This window comes from Cucurbita moschata, unplaced genomic scaffold (genome assembly GCF_002738365.1).
Source record: "Cucurbita moschata cultivar Rifu unplaced genomic scaffold, Cmos_1.0 Cmo_Scf00033, whole genome shotgun sequence".
NCBI classification, from domain to species: Eukaryota; Viridiplantae; Streptophyta; class Magnoliopsida; order Cucurbitales; family Cucurbitaceae; genus Cucurbita; species Cucurbita moschata.
Window position 1 is genome coordinate 2045311 of NW_019268549.1, and position 21161 is coordinate 2066471.

At 36.1% G+C, this 21161-nt stretch overlaps 1 non-coding gene across 1 annotated transcript; it reads right to left on the reverse strand.

Annotated features, from left to right (window-relative positions):
* Window positions 1-550: 550 nt before the first annotated feature.
* On the reverse strand, window positions 551-690 carry LOC111430433. Its single transcript, XR_002708328.1, has one exon. It is a non-coding gene; the product is annotated as a small nucleolar RNA Z247 (small nucleolar RNA).
* Window positions 691-21161: the final 20471 nt, after the last annotated feature.

Genomic DNA, 21161 nt, shown 5'->3' on the forward strand with positions numbered 1-21161 from the left:
CACATGCAAAATATTACACAATGCAAGAGGACGAGTAGCAGTATTAATTAGGGAATGACCAGTATGCAAAACACGCAAACCTGCTCCATTGCCGACTTGAACTTGTTCACCTCCATGATAACGTTCACGCACAGCGAGACGATCCAGGTCACTGGTGATATGGTCCGTAGCGCCTGTGTCGCTGTACCAATTTGGGTCAATCTTGTAAGAGGAAGTAGCCGCCAGTGTCGTAGGAGGAGCAGAAGAAGGTTCATCTTGATAGGACTCATCCATCCTATGCCAGCAGCGGATAGCAGTATGCCCCACTTTGTCGCAGATCTGGCAGGAAAGACGAGCAGAAGGGCCACGACGATCACCAACAGGACAAGAGGGTGCATAACCTTGAGAACGACCACGACCACGATCCCTACGCCCATGATTCTTCTGCTGACCACCACGACTAGCATAATTGGTAGAAGATCCAAGATTTAACTGAAGTTCAGCACGACCAGTATAATTTGCAGAAGATCCCGGATTTAACTGAAGTTCAGCCTAGTGTTGTAGTTGGCGAGCTTCATACGTCATTAGATGTGCAAACACATCATCAAGCGTGAGGGCTTCACTCTTGGTAGTCATTGAGGTGACGAAGGGATCATAGTCAGGGCCAAGACCAGCGAGAAGATACGCGATCACATCATCATCCTGCAAGGCAGAGCCGGCGGCAGCCAGCTCGGTGGCCAGTCCTTTGATCTTGCGAAAATAATTTGCAGCAGATTGATCTCGTTTCTTGGACGTGGCGAGCTCAACACGAATCTGAGTAGTGTGAGCACGAGTTGACGATGAAAACATCCGCTGCAGGGTATCCCACGCCTCCTTGGACGTAGTAGCGGCAACCACATCATGAAGAATCTCCTCAGACATGGAGGAGAGAAGACCGCTAAGGACCTGTTGATCCTGACCATACCACTGATTATAGGCCGGATTAGAGACCAGCTCAGCACCAGCAGCAGTTGAGGAAGGGACCAGCTTGGCAGGTGCGGCATTGGTGCCATCGAGGTAGCCCATAAGCTTCGTACTCCGTAGGTAGGGGAGGAGCTGGGCACACCATATGATGAAGTTGTTTTTGGTTAGACGAGTTGTGACAGCATGGTGTTGAGGGATTGGGCCAAAGGTCGCCATGGTAGTTGAGACGGTGTTGGAGATGGTGGATGGAGAGGAGGAAGAAGACATGGTAGACGTTTAAAAAATAAACCTTGGCTCTGATACCATGTTAGGTTGAATGGCACAATGAGCTAGGGTCACGACCTCATATATTTATAGATGTGTATAATAAAAATTACATTCTAAATCATAGATTTAGTAACAAACCATGAAATCATAGATTTGGTAACAAAACTATGAAATCATAGATTTGTTTAACATGCCCAATCAAACCCCATAATAAACTTTTTATTTTTTAATTTTTGAATAAATGAATAATATTAATAAATATGAAAGAAAGTGAAAAAAAAATTGAAATACCAAAAAAATGTTAAAGAAGAAGACCTCTTCTAGACCCACCAAAGACTTGCTTTCAGTCTAACTCTATTTTTAATTTTTAAAAGAAATTAGGATATTGGACAAAAATTGGGATCTACAAGTAAAATAAGGACGGAGACACGCGACCTTAACTTTTACTCCAAATCATCCCCTTATTTGTTCTATGTCCCAATTTTCGTCTAACATTCTAACAAATTTCTACTCTAAATACAATTTTTTGAAATGTTTATGTAGTGCTAAGGATAATATTAGAATTTTTAAGAGAATACGAGTAATTTAATATAAATGTAAAAGTTCAAGAATTTTTTTTAATTATAATTGAGGGGTGATTGTTGTTAGTTATTCCCAAGGATTAAAATATAAGGTTTATACATTGGATACAATTTTTGCTCATGATAGCTCTCCTGTCTTTCATGTACTGGTAATATAGAATGTATTATTTCAAAGTTGAGCTACATCAAAGAAAAATTTAAAATTTTTTAGAGTCACGTGTAACAAATATATATTTACAAATGTTACGATAATGATGACTATTTCTACGCTTAAGGACTTGATCCCTTACAATTTATATGAGCTCTGTCATCCTAGCTTAATTGAAATATAATACATTTACATTCAATACATATATTTACATTATCCATATTCATCAATTTCTCAATGAAAATAGGAACTCCTTTTACATCAATAACTTGATGAAAGAGGAAGGCCATATTCATCCAAAATATGATGAAAGTAGGAAAAAGATACATCAATAATAGAGGAAAAACCAAAATAATAAAAATCCAAAAGATGGAAAGTTGAAGAAGCAAAGTGAGAATATGTTAGGAGACATATTTCACTCACGAATTTTTTTTTATAATTTTTTTTTTATAATTTTTTTTAAATAGTTTAACAACTATTCAGTCATTGAGATGATGATATTTACAAAGGTGGTTGAAAATCCAAAAATGGATCATTGAGATCATAAATCGTGTCTTCATCTTCTTCTTCTACAATAGAAGGAGAAGACGCGAACCGACTGATGCGGCCTCTTAAAGAAACTTTTGAAAATCAGCTTCAAAAGTTGTCTGGGCTAATGTAGCGAGTAGCTTCAACTTTGAATTAAGGAATTCAGAGGTCCTCTTCTTGGATAAATTCTGAAGATGGCCATTCTCAGATAGCCAGACCTTTACCGCTTTGATGTCTGCGTGGGTATAAGTATATTTATCCCACCATTTGATTTTGATAGTTTTGAAGACCTGTTTTATTTGGTCTTTAGTTTCTTTTATTTGAAAATTCCAAGTTAAAATCCAAAGAATTTGAAAGTATATGCAAAAGCGCATGGTTAATGGAAATGGAATTTTGAATATATTTTGAATGAAGTAGTGGAACGATTCCTATATTGGAACTCGAAATATATCTTTGGCTGATCCAAACATTTTCTACCATTTGATGAACCAAAATGGATAATGAATTTTATGAGCATTCTGGTAGAATTGAATAAACCATGAGTGCTCGTAATTTTGATACCAAATGACATTGAACCATGCCATCTGATAGTCTCTGCATGAGTAAGAATGAGGAACAAAAGATTTTGAAAAAGTCTTCTCCGTGTATGGATCTTGATTCCAATACGTCGGGTTCATGACTTTGAAAATTTTTAATTTTGAATACACGATTTTCGAAGGATCATCGCGACTCGGAATATGAGTAATTTCAACGGACTTTGTGTCGACTAGAATGAATTCATAAAACCTTCTGATTTTATGAAGATCTTCTGGGATATAAAAGAATCTCGATGGATAGGCCTTTTTAACAACTTCGTCGATTTTTGGATCGTCATATTCTGGTTCTACCAGAGCTTCTGGTATAGACACAGGTTTTTGAAAATAGGTCTTGATTTCAGAAACTGGAGAAAATCGAACGGGAACAACCGCGTCCGAGTAGGTTGAGGGGACAGAGGGTCCCTTTGAAGTGGAAGATACAGTGGTCTCGATGGAGTAACGGCAGATGGCCGTGTTGAAGAGGCAGAAGGCCTCGTCGAAGTGATAACCTCCAATGTGAAACCAGCATCCATTGCATAGTTGTCGGATGTCATTGGAGTAAGGGTGTTTGAAGAAGGAGTGGGCTTCTTTCCTTTCTCTAACGTTTTCTTTCCGGTCATCTCTAGATGGAAGAGTAGCTATGGAGAGTCTTTCTTTGAGAGTAAGAACTCTCTTGAGAGGTAATCTGCCAAAGGGTTTTCGACCCCTTTTATAGGCAAAATCTAGAAGTCGAAGCAAGATAAAATGGCTTGCCATCTAGCAAAAAATCTGCTTAGATACAAGATTCTTGAAATCTTTTTCTAAAACAAATTTAGATGCTCTAGAATCCGTTTGGATAACAAAGCTTTTGTTAATTAAATCACTTTGGAATTTTTGTATACAAAGTACTATTGAAAGTATTTTTTTCTTTACTATTGAGTATTTTTTTAGTAGAATTCCATATTCCCGAATGAAATCGGACAATGGATTCTTTCTTGTCAAGGGACTGTTTCAGGATTCCTCCATATCCGATATCGGATGCATCGGTCTCCACTATTAAACTGGCCCTGGGGTTTATCAGCCATAAACACGGAATTGACTTGACAAGGGATTTGATTTTTTTTTTACTATTTTGGTGTATTCTTCAGTCCAGGGCTTTGGATTCTTTTTGAGCCGTTCAAAAAGTGGTTTGCAAATGGGTCTGATATTTTGAAGGAAATCAGACACATAATTGAGACATCCCAAAATCTTTGTAGTTGGGTTTTATCTGTAATTTGGTCCGGAAAATTTGAGGCAAACTCAATGGACCTTTGAATGGGTTTAATTAGACCCAGATGAATTTCAAATCCAAGAAAACTGATTTTTGTTTGAAAAAGTTTATTTTTTGGTTTAGACACAACTAAGCTATTTCTTTTGACTGTCGTAAAAAATGTTTAAGTGTTGATCGATGTTTTGAGAAAAAATTAGAACATCGTCAATATAAACAATTGAAAATGATTGAAAATATCATTCATAATCTTTTAAAATTCGGATGGAGCGTTTTTTAGCCCAAATGGCATAACGTTCCATTCGTATTGTCCGAAAGGGACATTGAAAGTCGTTTTATACTTGTCTTTTTCTGAAATCTGGATTTGCCAAAATCCTGATTTCATATCAAATTTTGAAAATACTTTTGTATTTGAAATTCTTTGCATTAAATCTGATTTATTTGGAATTGGATATCTAATCCATTCCAAAACCTTATTTAAGGGTTTGTAGTTTATTACCAGTCGCGGGACTCCTCGTTCCTTCTCTGCCTGGTTGTTGACGTAAAAAGCCGCACATGACCAGGGGCTCTTTGACGGTCTAATAAGACCCTTCTGCAAAAGATCATTGATTTCTGCTTTGTAGAATGTTAGTAATTCTCTATTCATTTGAATAGGTCGGGCTTTCGTAGGAATATTTTTCTCCTCGAAGTTTTTGACATAAGGAAGATTAACTATATGTTGCTTCCTATTCCAAAAGGCATTAGGGATAGTTGAACAAATCTCCCTTTCTATTTGAGTTTGTAAAGTTTTGATTCTAGACTGGACAGTCTTATTTTGAATGTTCTTCTATTCTTTTGAATGAAATTTCTTCCTTTAAAAAAGAAATTTGTTTTTCCTTATAATTTAGTACATTTATTGATTGAGTAATTGTATTCTTTTGAAGGTTATTTATTTTACTAATCCTTGCAGGCGAAAGGAAATTAAATTTTATCTTTTCGTAAAGCCTTTGACTCTAACCCTTCTTCAGTTATTTTAAAAGGATATAATGGAGTAATGAAAGGAGTGACTAGGATTAACTCTTGTCCTAAGTCCTTTACTAAAAGGAATGAATTTACTAAGCAAATTTCATCATTGTAAACATGAACTTTTGATAGTTTGTAATTAATTTTGAGTTTGTTGTTGTTTGCACCTCTAAGACCCTCAGTAGTTTTTTCAAAATACTTTGTAGGTATTAGGCCTTCTTGAATGCAATTTTGGTCGGCTCCAGTATCTATGAGAGCCTTTAGTGTGATTTTGAAATCATAAATTTTTAAGGTAACGAGAGCGTACCATTTTTGATATTGAGAAGTGGTGATGGCTCCAACGAAGGAACTTTGAAAATCTTGTTCGTCTAGGTTCGGTTGCGCCGTTTCCCTTTGTTCGGGCAGCCTTTCCTGAAGATTGAGAATTTCTTGACGAAGCATATAAGATTCTGACCTAGTTTCAGATCTTAACGCCTGTACTTGTTGTTTGAGATTATTAATCTCTCTTTGTAGATCTTGAGTAGTGAGTTCTCTCGGTTTTTCAAATCTTTGGAGAACTGATTGGATGGATCTCTTTCTTCCCTTTCAGGTGGTTTAGAGATTGTCATGGCATCTCTAAGTCGTTGAGCAATTTTCTGTTGAATTTTTGGATCTTGAACTTTTTCTACTATTTCGAGTAGAATTTCTTGATCCTTTGTAAGGACATTTATGCATCCTTTGCACGTCCTTTTTCCTTCTTATTCTGATTCGTATTCTGTGCTAGAATATGAATCGGATTCTTCTTGGAGTTCGAGGATTTCTCCCTCGCTGAATTGTTCTGAGTCGGTTAGAGCTAGTCGTAGTAGTTGATTTTTCAGCTCTTGATCTATCTCCAACTCATTGATCTTTCCTCTGAGCGACCACTTATTAGCATAATGTCCTTCTTCTTGACATTTCAAGCAAGTTTGCCTTTTCTTTCCTTTGTGGGGTTTTGTAGGAGTATACTTCCTTCTTGAATATGTTGGCTTTTGAGATTGCACGGGTTTATTCCGATACTTTTCTCAGGCCTGTATGAATTATAAGATTTTGGATGCATCTTAACCTTCTTTCTTCTAGAGGTTGAGGGAGCTTCTATCTCCTTGCATCCATATTGATCACAAAATCTTCCAAACTCTTTTCTGTTTGATATCAAAGAATTGAGCTTGTTTTGAATCTTTGACTCATTACAAAGTCTGAGTCCTTCTTCTATGATGAAGGATGCTATGAATCCGTTTGACAAAGTTTGCCATGGAATTGTTCCATTATACTTTGTCTTAAGACCGTCTTTGATCCTCCTTGAAAAGTGTTTTGGTAGTCCATTGACAAAATTCTCTTTCCAGAATTCCAACGAACTATCTGTTCTAATAAGAACTTTGCTGAAATACATATCTTTGTACCACTTGAAATCTCTTAAGGTAGGGCATTTCAGATTCATGAGTATCTCGGCGGATCTCTCCTGATATTTCAGAGGGTCGCCAACGAAGAATTCTATGAGGGTATAAATGAGGGTGTTGAAAGCATCCTCTACCCTTTCATGTTGTACTTCGGTCCTAGTTGATAGACCTTCTTCTTTGATGATTTGAGTAGTTGGCCTAACGATATAGTGGTTTAATATCTGTTGGCGAGTTGCTTAATCGAGATATTTGTCCCACCAGTCTTTGAATTGCCCGGTAAATTCGGTTACTAAAACTTGAGCTATCTGATGGTCGAATTTATGACCCTGTAATTTATACGCGCCTGCGACCATCATCATTTCATTGACAACATTCATTATCAGATAGTCAGACAATCCATCGATATTCCATTCATAGATTGCTAGACCATCGTAATGAGCTTGAGTTTGTAGTGTCTTTTCTTCGAACTGGATATCCGGAAAAGACGGTTGAAGATACCAGTTTTTCTGATTACTGGTATTATTTTGACTCCTTCTAGAGATTCTTTCCATTCGATTGTAGAAAGGTTCTTCTACCTCATTTGCAATCTCATCTTCGGATTCTTGGTTCTCGCTGTCATTGTTAACGACATTGACAGATGAATCTTGAGGCGTCATGGCGGGATTTAGTATCCTGTCCAATTTTTCCTCTATCTTGGCCATTGCAGCCTCTTCTTTTGAAATCCTTTTTGTAAATATTTCGAGATTTGTCGGTCTGAGTATTGGTATTGACTCATCAACCTTTGGTACAGAGCTGCTTGCCTGTTCCTGCTGAGTACCTGGTTTCTTTGAGATTTTTCCCTCGATACTCTCAAGTTGAGTAGCGATCGTGGATAAAATCTTATTTGAGTAATTGTTTTGATGCTGGATATTTTTGATATCTTTAGGGTCGGATTACCCTTTTCTAGTCCTTCTGGAATATTTTTGAAAGGACTAGCTTTGACTCTTTCTCCGTAGTAGTTGTCGAATTCAACTTCTTCCAACGGAGGATGTTTCGAATATACCTCGCCTCTTTTGGTAGTCTTCCAACTCCTCTGAGTCAAGGTGCATACCTGCAAAATATTCTCTTCAAACCATTCAAAGAATGGTATATTTTCTTCGATGGCTTCCATATGAGAATACCACTGAGCTATTAATTCATTTCGCTCAGCCTCTTTGTAGGTCTGGAAGAAGGCATTTCTTTTTGAAGAGTTGGTGGTTGACATAAAATCTGCTTTTAAGAATTCTTTGTCTATCTTGAAATCAGCTGTAATGACATTTAGTTGACTTTCGTAGACGAATTGAGTATCCATATCTGTATGGGTTGGAGATCTTGAGCCATCTTCATAGTGGATTGATGTTCTTTTTTTTTATCATAACTGACCTCCTTTACCTTTAAGAGGTCATACATTGATCTTGAAACTCCCGACGTACTTGGTCTAAAACTCAAGAATTCCTTTACTTTTGACTCTGACTAAGGTTATTCGCTAAATTTTATCTAAATGAAAGAATAGGTGGAATACATATCTCAATAAAGATAAGATTGTGATGTTTTCAAACTCAAATTATCTCAATAAACATAAAATCGTATATGTGATGGTTATGATGAACAAAATATTATCCAACTTTTTAGTATCAATCGGTCCTCAAATGAACACGAACAACTAAGCACAAGGACATAGTTAAAAGAGTAAGGATTACATCAATAGAGACACAAGAGGAAAACATGTCAACTACTTCGAACATGATGAAAACCAAAAGATAAAGGAAGAACAGAAAATACTAGGATTGCAGAAAAAGTATATAGAATGATAATGCATTCTATCTAATATGGTATGGCAATACGAGTACAACTTTTAATCTTGTATAATTGTAATCTCTCGGCAATCATCGCAGCCGCAGCTGTAGTTTCAGAATGAACAAGAAGATTGATGCACGAGCAAGCGTGAAAGAGAATTGTCGAACAATTGACTGAATGACAAAAAATATATATATAAATCAGTGTAACAATGGGGATGAAGTAAGAAATGCATTATTTAGAGAAGCTAAAAATTAACTATTTATAATAAATTTTAAATAAAATAAGAACTTTGTTACCGGTTCATTTGTGTCTGTCTTTAGTCTCGTCTGCAAACTTGAAATAAGCATATCTCCGGCTCCTCTTGAATATTAAAGCTCCAACAACTCCCCAAAATCCAAAGGCATATCCAAGTATTATCATTACATAAAACAACCACTTCTCCCATTTATCTTCCTCTTCATCTTGATTCTCGATATTTCTAAACTGCGGTTTAAATGAATTCTTAGTTGTACATTTCTTTGGAAGTGGATCCTCACAAAGATAAGGATTGCCATCAAAACTTGAAGCCTCATTGAATGTAGAAAGATGACCCTCTTGAGGAATCTCTCCAGAGAGATTGTTATGAGATAGTTTCAAATCGCCTAATGAATTTAATCTTGATATGCTCCTGGGAATTGGCCCGGAAAGTTGATTGAAAGATAAATCAAGTGATTCCAATGATTCGATTTCTCCTATTTCAGCAGGAATTGTCCCTGTGAGATTGTTGTGGGACACATTCAATCCAATCAACTTTTTAAGCTTTGTTATCTCACTTGGAATGGAATCGACCAAGTAATTTTGAGAGAGATCTATTTTCACCAGGACTTCTAGTTGCTCCATGGAGTAATATAAGTCATATGATTTGATTGACTGACTTATACTTTTCTCTCTATAATTGGAAAAGGCAGCATATGCTTGCCCTGTTATTGCATCAAAATTGCGAAGATTTTGTGGGATAGGTCCTTTTAATTGGTTATGTGCAAGATCCAAATTGAATAAGTATGTGAGATTGCAGAGACTTGAAGGAATGGTACTATTGAACAAATTACCTCGTAGTATTAGACATCTCAAATATTCAAAATTATTACCTATCCATATGGGGATGTTTCCAGAGAATTTGTTTCCTTCGAGATCTAAAATTTCCATATTTTTGGAATTCTTCAAAATACTTGGCATGAATCCCTCAAAATTATTGTTTCCCAAGTACAACATTCGAATACTAGAAAGATTTCCATGTGAATATGGAAATGTCCTTGAAAAATTGTTTGAAGACAAATCCAAAATGGTCGATGTTTGAAGACAAATCCAAAATGGTCGAAGTTTGAAGTTAGCAAACAACTTTGAACCATTCCTGAAAACTCATTACTTGAAAGATCCACTTTAGCCAAATTCAACTTGCAAAGTGAAAGTGGTAAAGAATCATTGATAAGATTTTGATTGAGATATAAGTATTGCAAATTGGGCATTTGATCCCCAATGCTCGTAGGAATTGGCCCCACAATTTGGTTGTGAGAAAGATCCAAATTGGTGAGATTTTGAGCTCTCAACCATGTAAGAAAATCACTTGAGATACTTGTATTGGACAACCACAAAGTAACCAATGCCTTTTGTGTTCGAAGTCATCGAGGGAACTCACTTCCAAAACAACCGGTACATAAATTTGCATAAAAATACTTTAACTGAAAGGTAGGAATCTAGTTAGATTTCATATCTAATGAAAGATGCTCATTGCCACCAATCGATAAGATATTAAACCGAGAGAGATTCGCAAAATGAACTTCTGCAAGCACGCCTTTGAGCAAGTTATGTGATATGTCTAGCACCTCCAAATTTTCAAGTTGGACAAAACATTCCTCCCCCAACTCCTCCAATCTATTCAATCCGAGACGCAATTCTCTCAAATTTAATAATCTTTCAAATGTAGTTGGAATTGCTCCGGTTAGAGCGTTGCTTGAAAGATCTAAATTTTCAAGGTCGGATAAATTGCCAAGTGAAGCAGGAATTGAACCATAAATGTCGGTGTCATAAAGGGAAAGGGACCCCAAATTTTTTAATTTTCCTAACCAACCTGGAATTTTGATTTTTATAGATGTACCCTCTAAGTTGAGCACTTGCAGATCATACCGACTGCAACTCATAGATTCATTTTTATAACTTCCAAATACATCTCCACCAAAACCAGAGTTAAACGATAAATTAAGTGTTTTTAGGATACAATTGTTTTCAAATATGAAGGATGAAACTCCACCCTCAATGGAAGTGAACTCATTTTTCGAAAGGTCTAGGAATTTCAAGGAAGTCATGTTGTGAAAAACCTTAGGAATTGGACCATCAAAGTTATTTGAAGACAAATCTAGATATTGAATTCTAGAAAGAAATGAAGAATTTATGGAACCCAAAAACAATTGGTTGTTCTGAATGCCACAACCTCTCAATGTTAAGGATGACAATAAAGGAAAAAAACTTAGCACTTACATTAAATTGAAAACCTTGGAAAGATACCAGCTACTATAAGAAAAGAAGTGTAAAGAAGAAAGATCGAGATATCATTCAAAGTTGCTATTGGGTTGTTTCCATTCATAGGTACTTGTGGAATGAAGGTAAGAATTTAATAAATCAAGAACCACCAATTTAGTAGGATTTCCTAAATTAGGAGGAAGAAGATATTTTGTATCAAAGAATGCATAAGAAAGGTTAAGATATGTTAATTCAACCATTAAACCTAAAAAGTGTGGGATTTGAGTATAGTTGAAATAGTTCTCACTTAAATTCAAATAATTTAAGTGTTTGAGCTCAAGCAAACTAGAGTGAATAGAATTGCTACATAAAGGTGAGGAGTAGTCAATCCAATTGTGTCGAATATCAATCATAATAACATGCCCCCCACACCATACCAATTACAGCAGTTTGTTCCTCTCCATAAAGCCAAGCGATAGGAAGGATTGCCAAAACTATTTTTGAATTGAAAGAGGGCCTCTCGCTTCTTTTGAATGCAGGTTATGGCTGAAATTCGGGAAAAAGAAAAGTGGAGTAGCACCATCATGGATAACACACAATAAAAATGAAAGTTTCTTCATTTTGGAAAGGATGTGAACGAAGTTTAGGGATGATTCCTTTTATACATGAAAAAACATAAATTTTCTTTTTCAATTTTAAGCTATGAGATTTTTCTTTTTTGTTTTGTTTAATTTCTTTTTTGATTAATTTTTATTGATTTTTTAAATAGATGAATAATATTGATAATTATTATTCCTCCCCACTTGAAAGATTTGTAATTTTATTTAATATGACCATTGATTGATAGTTGATTTAATAATCAATTATTGAGAAATAGATAACTAATTGTAAATTATTTATTTAATCTATTACTAATATCACTTTCTAATTTATTAATATGGAAAAGTATTAAATGTAATGAAAAAAATCCTCCTATTTAATTTTGAAAATGATAGGACAAGGAAAAAAAAATGATTGGATGAAGAAATAAATCGAAAGGTCACTAGAGAAAATGTAGAAAGAAGACTTCTCAAGGACCCACCAAAAGACATACTTTTTAGTCAACTCTATTTTTTATTTTTAATCGAAATTATTGGTTAGGATATTAGACCAAAATTGGGATCTAAAACGAAAATGAAGACTCAAATAGTGCCTTATCGTTTATCCCAGTTCATCCCCATATTAGTTCCGTGTCTCGATTTTGGTCTAACTTTCTAACAAATTTCTACTCTATGGACAAATTCTAAAATGTTTATAAAGCGTTAAAAGGATAATATTGCAACTTTTGAGAGAAATATGAGTAATTTTCATACAAATATGATTTTTTGTATTGTAATTTAGCGTTTCTTTAGGGTCATTGTTGTTAGTTATTCTCAAGGATTTAAATATATGTTTATATATTGATATACATCGATATATCAATAAGTTGGAGGTTTTGAGATTAATCGATCACGTTAAAACCCTTTATAAATACTTATAATAACAAATATCAATTATCCTCACTATAAATATAAACACCAATATTAAATGAAATTTATTTTTAAGGGTTAAAATGAACCAAAGTTAATATTATATGAACCTAGATAGATATTTACTTAGAGTACATGTCTGTTTTAAAAAGAGAAGTTAAATAAATGAGATGATGTTGACAATGATTGAATATGACAAATTTGAAATTGAACAAAAAAAAAAAAAAAAAAAAAAAAATGCTAAAGTCATTGTTTGAAAATGATCTTTCGACGTGAAAAAATATTTATCATGTCATTTTATGAAGTCGTCTCTTCAAGTGACACATGAGCAAGTTGTATCACGATTTTTTCTCTGGAATAAAATTCTAATGTTAAACGAATGAATGATGATTTTTTTTTTGTTGGTGTTGAGTTGATTCAAGTTTTTTTTCTACAGTTTGTTTAGTAAGATGCATGAATCATAGATCGTTATTCAGCCTATCGTGATATTTGGTGGAAAGAGTGTACTTCATGAAGCGATTGTCATACAATGAAAAAAAGTAAATGATTAAGTATACTAACTCGTGTCCATGATTCCGAAATCAAATTCGGCACCTCATAGTTTTGATATTCACTACGACAATATTAGAAATAATTAATTCTTAAAAAATCCTTTATCTGTTAAACTCAAATATCATCATTTTGTATTAGAAATAATTTTGAGCAATGACAAAATGATTTTGATTCTTTCACGTTACTACTACGTCTTTAAAAATATTAGTTTAGAAGAATGACGTTGACAATGATAGAATATGGCACAGAAATTGCCTAGAAAAAATGCAATCGAAAGCCTTCAAAAAAGAAACCACCAAAGACTTAATTTATTTTTTCAAGTCACTTTTGGATAAATAGACTTTAGGTCTTCTTTGGTGTCAGAGTAAAGACTGGTTCTTGATACATAGACAAGTTGCCTTTCGAGACGATTAAGTTCTGACCTCACATCGAAGCAATAAAATTAATGGAATCCGAGATTGTTTGGAGCTCGAATGAAGAGTCAAAAATAGAAAGTAAAGAAAGAATTAAGGTTGAAAATTTATTGAAATAGCAATACAATTGTGGTGGGAAATAGTATAGTATGATCCTCCCATAGTGTTTTGTTATGCAGGATGGTGGAGGAACCACACATACACATCTTCTTAATAACCATTTTCAAAATTAAAATTAAAATCATTCATTCATTCACATTCACACCATATACTGTGGTTTTCAAAGCATCATCACCATCATATTTACCCCATGTGATATGAACCAAGAGACATCAATCATACAATATGCTTCAATGAAGATGTGAAGAAAAGGTTGTCAAAATTATCAAAAGATGTTTCAATTCATGCTACATTGAAGAAGAATAAAGTTTGATTGTTGTAAATTTTGGGTGGGTTATAATTTAGAGTAATTTAGAGTTATTGTATTTTAAGACTTTTTATTTAATTTCGGTTACATTTACATAATGGCTAATTATGGCCATAAAGTGTGAATGTTACAACTTTTGGAATGCCTTTAATAGTTTCATTTTGAGGCTATATAAAGCCATGTTTGTTGTATTTGTAAGGGAGACTTAGAAGATATATCAAAAGAAGCATTTGTGCTTTTCTTTAGCCAATGGCTAAGTTTCTTTGCAACTCTATGTAGTTTAGGTTGCATGTAGAATCATTCAAGCTCGACATGATCAATCTTGCTTGTGGAGTGATTCGAATCTCAAACAAGTGTTCTTGTCTTGAGATATTTGATCAACAAGAATCATTGAAGCTAGACATGATCGATCTTGCTTCTGGAGTGATTCGAATCTCAAACAAAATGTTCTTGTCTTGAGATATTCGATCAACAAGGTAATCCGAATCTTATTCCCCTTGTATTGATTCCTTATCTTATCACCATGACATCCCACCACTCCTACTCCTGAAGGAGCCGCCGCCACCACCACCACTACTTCCTCCTCCTCCGGGAGAACCAGGGCCGCCAGAATTATAGCTCGCAAGAGGCTGTTGGATCTTCACCGGGTTCCACTCCATGGATTAGATGAACCCACATGCATGTTGTGTTGCTGACATCTGAATCCCCATCATCTTGGAGGAGTAATACACTTTCATCATATGAATTTATTAGACGAAACTCAAATCTCTTACCCTATTCTCTCTATATTTCGATGTTCCTAGAGATGGAAGGCTTCTCCGTTTTCATCCCACTACCTATTTCAATCTCTATTTTTATGAATTTTCTCATTTATATTTGTGGAGATTAGGATGGGCGAGTCCCTACGAGAATTCAATTCTAATTAGATAGAGGCAAAATTATAATGGTCATGCATCCATTATAATAAAGGTCCACGCTCATAGGAACAACAAAACCCTCTACAATGGTATGATATTGTTCACTTTAACCGTAAGTTCTAAATAATTTGCTTTTGGTTTACTTAAAGATCTCATATCAATCGAGGTAATGTTCACACAGAATTATGATAGGAATTCAGTGACACAATGTTTACCTGCACATTAGAACCCACCAGTTGTGACGTATTTTTTATGTGAACAATGTATGCTATAGCACGGAGGTCATAATTTTGTGTGAATACTATTTTCAAAATCATGATGCACACGATTGAAAAAGTAATACAATGACATATCACACGTGGTGGTTTTCAAAATAAAGGTCAAACAAGTAAATTTTTGTGTAAGATATGCAAGTGTACACAATCCACGACAGTAATTTTACACATTGTTCAACTACCATAAAATTAATCATTTACTCCCAAAAAAAACTCACAAAATAGCATAAGAACAAGCAAACAAAAGCCGAGACTCCTTAATCAGGCAACACTCATAGCATACACATAGAAGAAACAACACCATAATAATTTAGAAAAGTGACACTTCCAAGAAAAAATGACGTACAAGAAAATTGTCGGAAGGAACAAAGATTTCTAAACATACAACAAGACAAAAATCAAGAATGCAATTGAAGAAGAATATATGGGAATGACCCGATCGACTATAAAAATATAGAGCGTAGTTATCTTCAACGGGAGGAAAGCGTTGAACCCTACTCAGCTGATCCATTGGAAAAAATCAACCAACGAATCTAAACAATAAAATAATACAAGACAATATATAGATGAGTGAAGCAACATGGTAAAAAAGAATTAAGAACATAAATATAAAGAGGAAGAAGAACAATACAGATGGAATTTGGAAGAACTTTATTACCTACTCACTTGTGAATGCACATTCCTTTCAACGTTTTGATGCTTCGATGCATTGTTGCATGAATCTTGTCTTTAGTCTCTTCCACAAAGTTGAAATAAGCGAATCTCCAACTCCTCTTCAATATTAAAACTCCAACAACTTCCCAAAATCCAACCACATATCCAAGTTTATCATTATGTAAAACAACCACTTCTCCCATTTATCTTCCTCTTCATTTTGATTCTTGATATTTCTGAACAACGGTTGAAATGAATTCTCAGTTGTACATTTCTTTGGAAGTGGATTCCCACATAGATAAGGATTTTCATCAAAACTTGAAGCATCATTGAATGTGGAGAGATGACCCTCTCGAGGAATCTCTTTACAGAGATTGTTGTGAGATAATTTCAACATGCCTAATGAACTTAATCTTGATATGCTTCTCGGAATTGGACCAGAAAGTTGATTGAAAGATAAATCAAGTGATTCCAATGATTCGATTTCCCCTATTTCAGCAGGAATTGTCCCTGTTAGATTGTTGTGGGACAAATGCAATCCAAACAACTCTTTAAGCATTGTTATCTCACTTGGAATGAAACCGACCAAGTAGTTTTGAGAAAGATCTATATTCATCATGACTTGTAGTTGCCACATGGAGTAATATAAATCATTTGATTTGATAGATTGACTTATACTTTTTTATCTATCATAGTAAAAGAGAACATATACATCTCCTATCATTCGAAGAAAATTTCGAAGATTTTGTGATATAGATCCTTCTAATTGGTTACATGTGTTAGGATCGCACAACAACGCACACACTCGATCTAGATGAACACAAAAAAAAGGATAGAGAAAATTGCAAGGAGAACTCTGGCTAAAAGGATTTTTTTATTTGATGATTTCAGGTATGTACAACAAGAGAGAGTACAAAGAATAGAAAGTACATCTTCAAAGCTTTACTGGACGGGATATATATATGGTTCAGTCTACTAAATATAGTTTTACCAGATTTAACCATCTACTATATATAGCTATTTACCATATATAGCTTTACCGAATATAGCTTTACCATATATGGCTTTACCAAATATAGCTTTACCGGATATAGCCGTTGACCAAGCTATAAATACAGGGAGCAGACTCCATAACTCAACAATTCTCCCACTTGGAAACTGATCTTACACCATACCAATTAGGGCTTTGCATAACCTTAATTTTCCAACATCAACACATTTTGTCAACATGTCTGCTGGATTCTTTGCACCCTCTATCTTCTCCAAACACATATCGCCGTCTTCCACTAACCTGCGAGTGAAATGGTACCGTCTTCTAATGTGTTTTGTCCTTGAATGATAGACTGGGTTTTTCACCAACTGTATGGCACTCTGACTATCTATATGAAGGATCTTCTTGCACTGCTTCCGGCCTAATTCTTCTAGATAGTCTGTCATCCATATCATCTCCTTTCCAGCTTCAGCTATAGCCACGTACTCAGCTTCAGTAGATGAAAGAGCAACGCATTTNTTTCTGAAGCTTGGACATCCAACTCACTGCTGTTCCATCTATAGTGTAGATATACCCAGATGTGCTCTTGCTGGAGTCTACATCTCCACTCAGATCAGCATCCACAAAACCTTGCAGAACTACTTTGTCATTGCTATAACAAAGTGTAGTATTGGATGTACCTCTCAGATATCTCAGAAGCCACTTCACAGCTTCCCAATGTTCCTTCCCTGAATTTGTCATGTACTTGCTAACAACTCCCACTGCATGTGTTATGTTAGGTCTAGTGCAGACCATAGCATATATCAAACTCCCAACTGCAGAAGCGTACGGAACTGATGCCATGTGCTCACGTTCTTCAACTGTCTTGGGAGATTGCCCCTTTGACAATTTAATATGATTTGCCAAGGGGGTAGTCCTGGGTTTAGCGTTATTCATCTTGAATTTGGACAACACCTTCTCAATGTACTGTTCTTGGGATAGATTTAATGTGCCAGCAGATCTATCTCGAGAAATCCTCATCCTAAGGATCTGCTTCGCTGCACCTAAATCTTTCATCTCAAATACTGAAGACAAGCTTGCCTTCAGGTGGTTTATCTTCCTCATACTTGATCCAGCAATTAGTATATCATCCACATACAGGAGTATAAACACATAAGAATCAGTGTATTTCTTGAGGTAGCAATACTGATCCTTTTCACTTCTGTGGAAACCACTCTTGCTCATGAAGGAGTCAAACTTCTTGTACCATTGTCTCGGTGCTTGTTTCAGTCCATACAAGCTCTTATTGAGCTTACACACCATGTGCTCCTTGCCTGGAGCTGCAAACCCTTCGGGTTGTTGCATATAGATCTCCTCATCTAGATCTCCATGTAAAAAAACTGTTTTTACATCCATTTGCTCGAGGTGCAAATTCTCCGATGCAACAATACTCAGCAGAATTCGGATAGTAGTTAATTTCACAACTGGAGAAAAGATCTCAGCATAATCAATGCCTTTTCTTTGTGAATATCCTTTAACTACTAACCGGGCCTTAAACCTCCTTCTGTCATCTGGTTCAACCTTGATTTTGAACACCCATTTGTTCAACAGAGCTCTCTTTCGTGTAGGCAACTCAGTCAGCACCCACGTATTATTCCTTTCAAGTGAGCTCATCTCATCATCCATGGCTTGCTCCCACTTGGTTGAATCTTCCACTTGTAGGGCCTCATCAAAGGACTCTAGTTCTCCTTCGTCAGTCAGCAACAGATAATGTAATGAGGTTGAATATCTATCTGGTGCTCTGGTAGTTCTGGATGATCTTCTCAACACCTGCTCAGGTGCTACTTGCTCCACGTCTGGTTCTTCAGCAATAGGATCAGGAGTTTCTTTTGCTTCTGTTCTACCATCACTGCGTGAATTTTCTTGTCACTCAAGTTCAACTCCCACTTGCTTCGTAGTCTCAGAGTTTATCTTCTCTCTGTCCTTGTACATGACATTTTCATCAAAGGTCACATCACAGTGTCTTAGGATCTTCATATTTTTCTCATCCCAAAACCTGTACCCAAACATGTCAGAGCCATAGCCTATGAAGTAGCATTTCACGGCCTTAGCATCAAACTTATCTCTCTTCTCTAGATCAACATGGACATACGCAGTACAACCAAAGGTTCTCAAGTGAGAGTACTTGAGTTCTTTTCCTGTCCATACTTCTTCGGGCAATTTGAACTCCAAGGGTACTGACGGCCCTCTATTAATCAAATATGCTGCTGTGTTCACAGCATCAGCCCAGAATGTCTTTGGCAATCCAGAATGAATCCTCATGCTTCTTGCTAGCTTATTCAATGTTCTGTTCATTCTTTCTGCAATACCATTTTGTCTTGCCTTACCGGGAATTGTTCTTATTAATCTAATTCCCTCAGCTGCACAAAATGTTATAAACTCTGATTTGTTGTATTCTCTTCCATTGTCAGACCTCAGACATTTGATCTTTAAGCCGGTCTGATTTTCAACTTCAGCTTTCCACTTCTTGAAGGTGGTAAACACATCTGACTGGTGTTTCATAAAGTAAACCCATACCTTCCTGCTAAAGTCATCGATGAAGGTGACGTAGTACCTTGATCCACCAAGTGATGAAACTGGAGATGGTCCCCAGACGTCTGTATGGACCATTTCCAACCGCACTTTCTTCGGTTCTCTGGCAGCCTTTGTGAAACTAACTCGTTTCTGTTTGCCCATAACGCAGCTCTCACAAAGACCCATATCAACAGATTTTAAGCCTTCTAAAGCTCCTTTCGCAGTCAGCATCTTCATTCCTTTGACGCTCATATGTCCAAGTCTATTGTGCTATAGACTTGAATTGGAAGCACTCTCAGCAGCTGTGTATAAGGTTCCGGATTTTGTGCCACGCGCAACAACCATGGCGTCCTTCACAATCTTCCAGGAACTCTTTCCAAACTCTGCTGCATAGCCTGTGCTATCCAACTGACCAATAGAGATCAGGTTCTTCTTGAGACCAGGAATGTATCTGACATCTTGTAATGTCCATAGATTTCCTGCTGGAGTTTGTATAGAGACATCTCCCTTTCCTTCAATCTCCAAGGCTTTGTTGTCGGCAAGATACACCTTCCCGAAATTTCCTGATTTGAAATTTCGAAACAAATCCTTACTTGGAGACGAATGGAACGATGCACCTGAATCCAAAATCCAGGATTCAGCTGGGCTATCCACACTAAGGATTAAAACGTCCTCAGCATCTTCTGTTGTGTATATAGAATCATCATCGTCTTCAGATTTATGATTCTGCTTCTTCTTTAGTTTTGTACAATCTGTCCGAAAGTGTCCTTTTCCCCCACAGCTCCAACACGTTACATTGGGTTTGTTTGGAGATTTTCCCCGGTTCTTTGATTTTGAACGCCCATGTTTGTTTGAGCTCTTTGATTTGCTTCTTCCCCTCCGATCAACACTGAGAGCATTGCCTGATGAATCTCCAGTTTCCCGTTTGCGAATACTTTCGCTGAGAACTACATCTCGAATTTCATCAAACTTCAGTTTATCAGATCCTCGGGAACTGCTGATTGCGGCAACAACAGTATCCCATGACTCGGGTAAGGATGACATCAAAATCAATGCTTTAATTTCATCTTCGAAATTAATTTCCACCAAACCCAGTTGACTTATGATCATATTGAATTCATTTATATGATCCGCAACACGTCCACCTTCAGACATCTGTAGATTGAACAATCTACGCATCAAATACACCTTGTTCATAGCCGACGGTTTTTCATACATATTTGACAGCGCCTTCATCAGATCTGACGTTGTCTTCTCCTTGATGATGTTAAACGCCACGTTTCTGGATAGCGTTAACCGGATCATCCCTAAGGCTTGTCGATCCTTGAGCTTCCACTGTTCCGTGGTCATGGTATCCGGCTTCACCCCCAACAGAGGTTCGTGAAGATCTTTCTAGTACAGATAATCTTCAATCTGCATCTTCCAGAAATCGAAATCGGATCGATCGAACTTCTCAATTCCAATCTTTGAACTTTCCATCTTCACAGATCGTGGTAAATTTTGCCTTGCTCTGATACCAGTTGTTAGCTCTGATACCAGTTGTTAGGATCGCACAACAACGCACACACTCGATCTAGATGAACACAAAGAAAAGGATAGAGAAAATTGCAAGGAGAACTTTGGCTAAAAGGATTTTTTTATTTGATGATTTCAGGTATGTACAACAAGAGAGAGTACAGAGAATAGAAAGTACATCTTCAAAGCTTTACTAGACGGGATATATATATGGTTCAGTCTACTAAATATAGCTTTACCAGATTTAACCATCTACTATATATAGCTATTTACCATATATAGCTTTACCGGATACAGCTTTACCATATATAGCTTTACCAAATATAGCTTTACCATATATG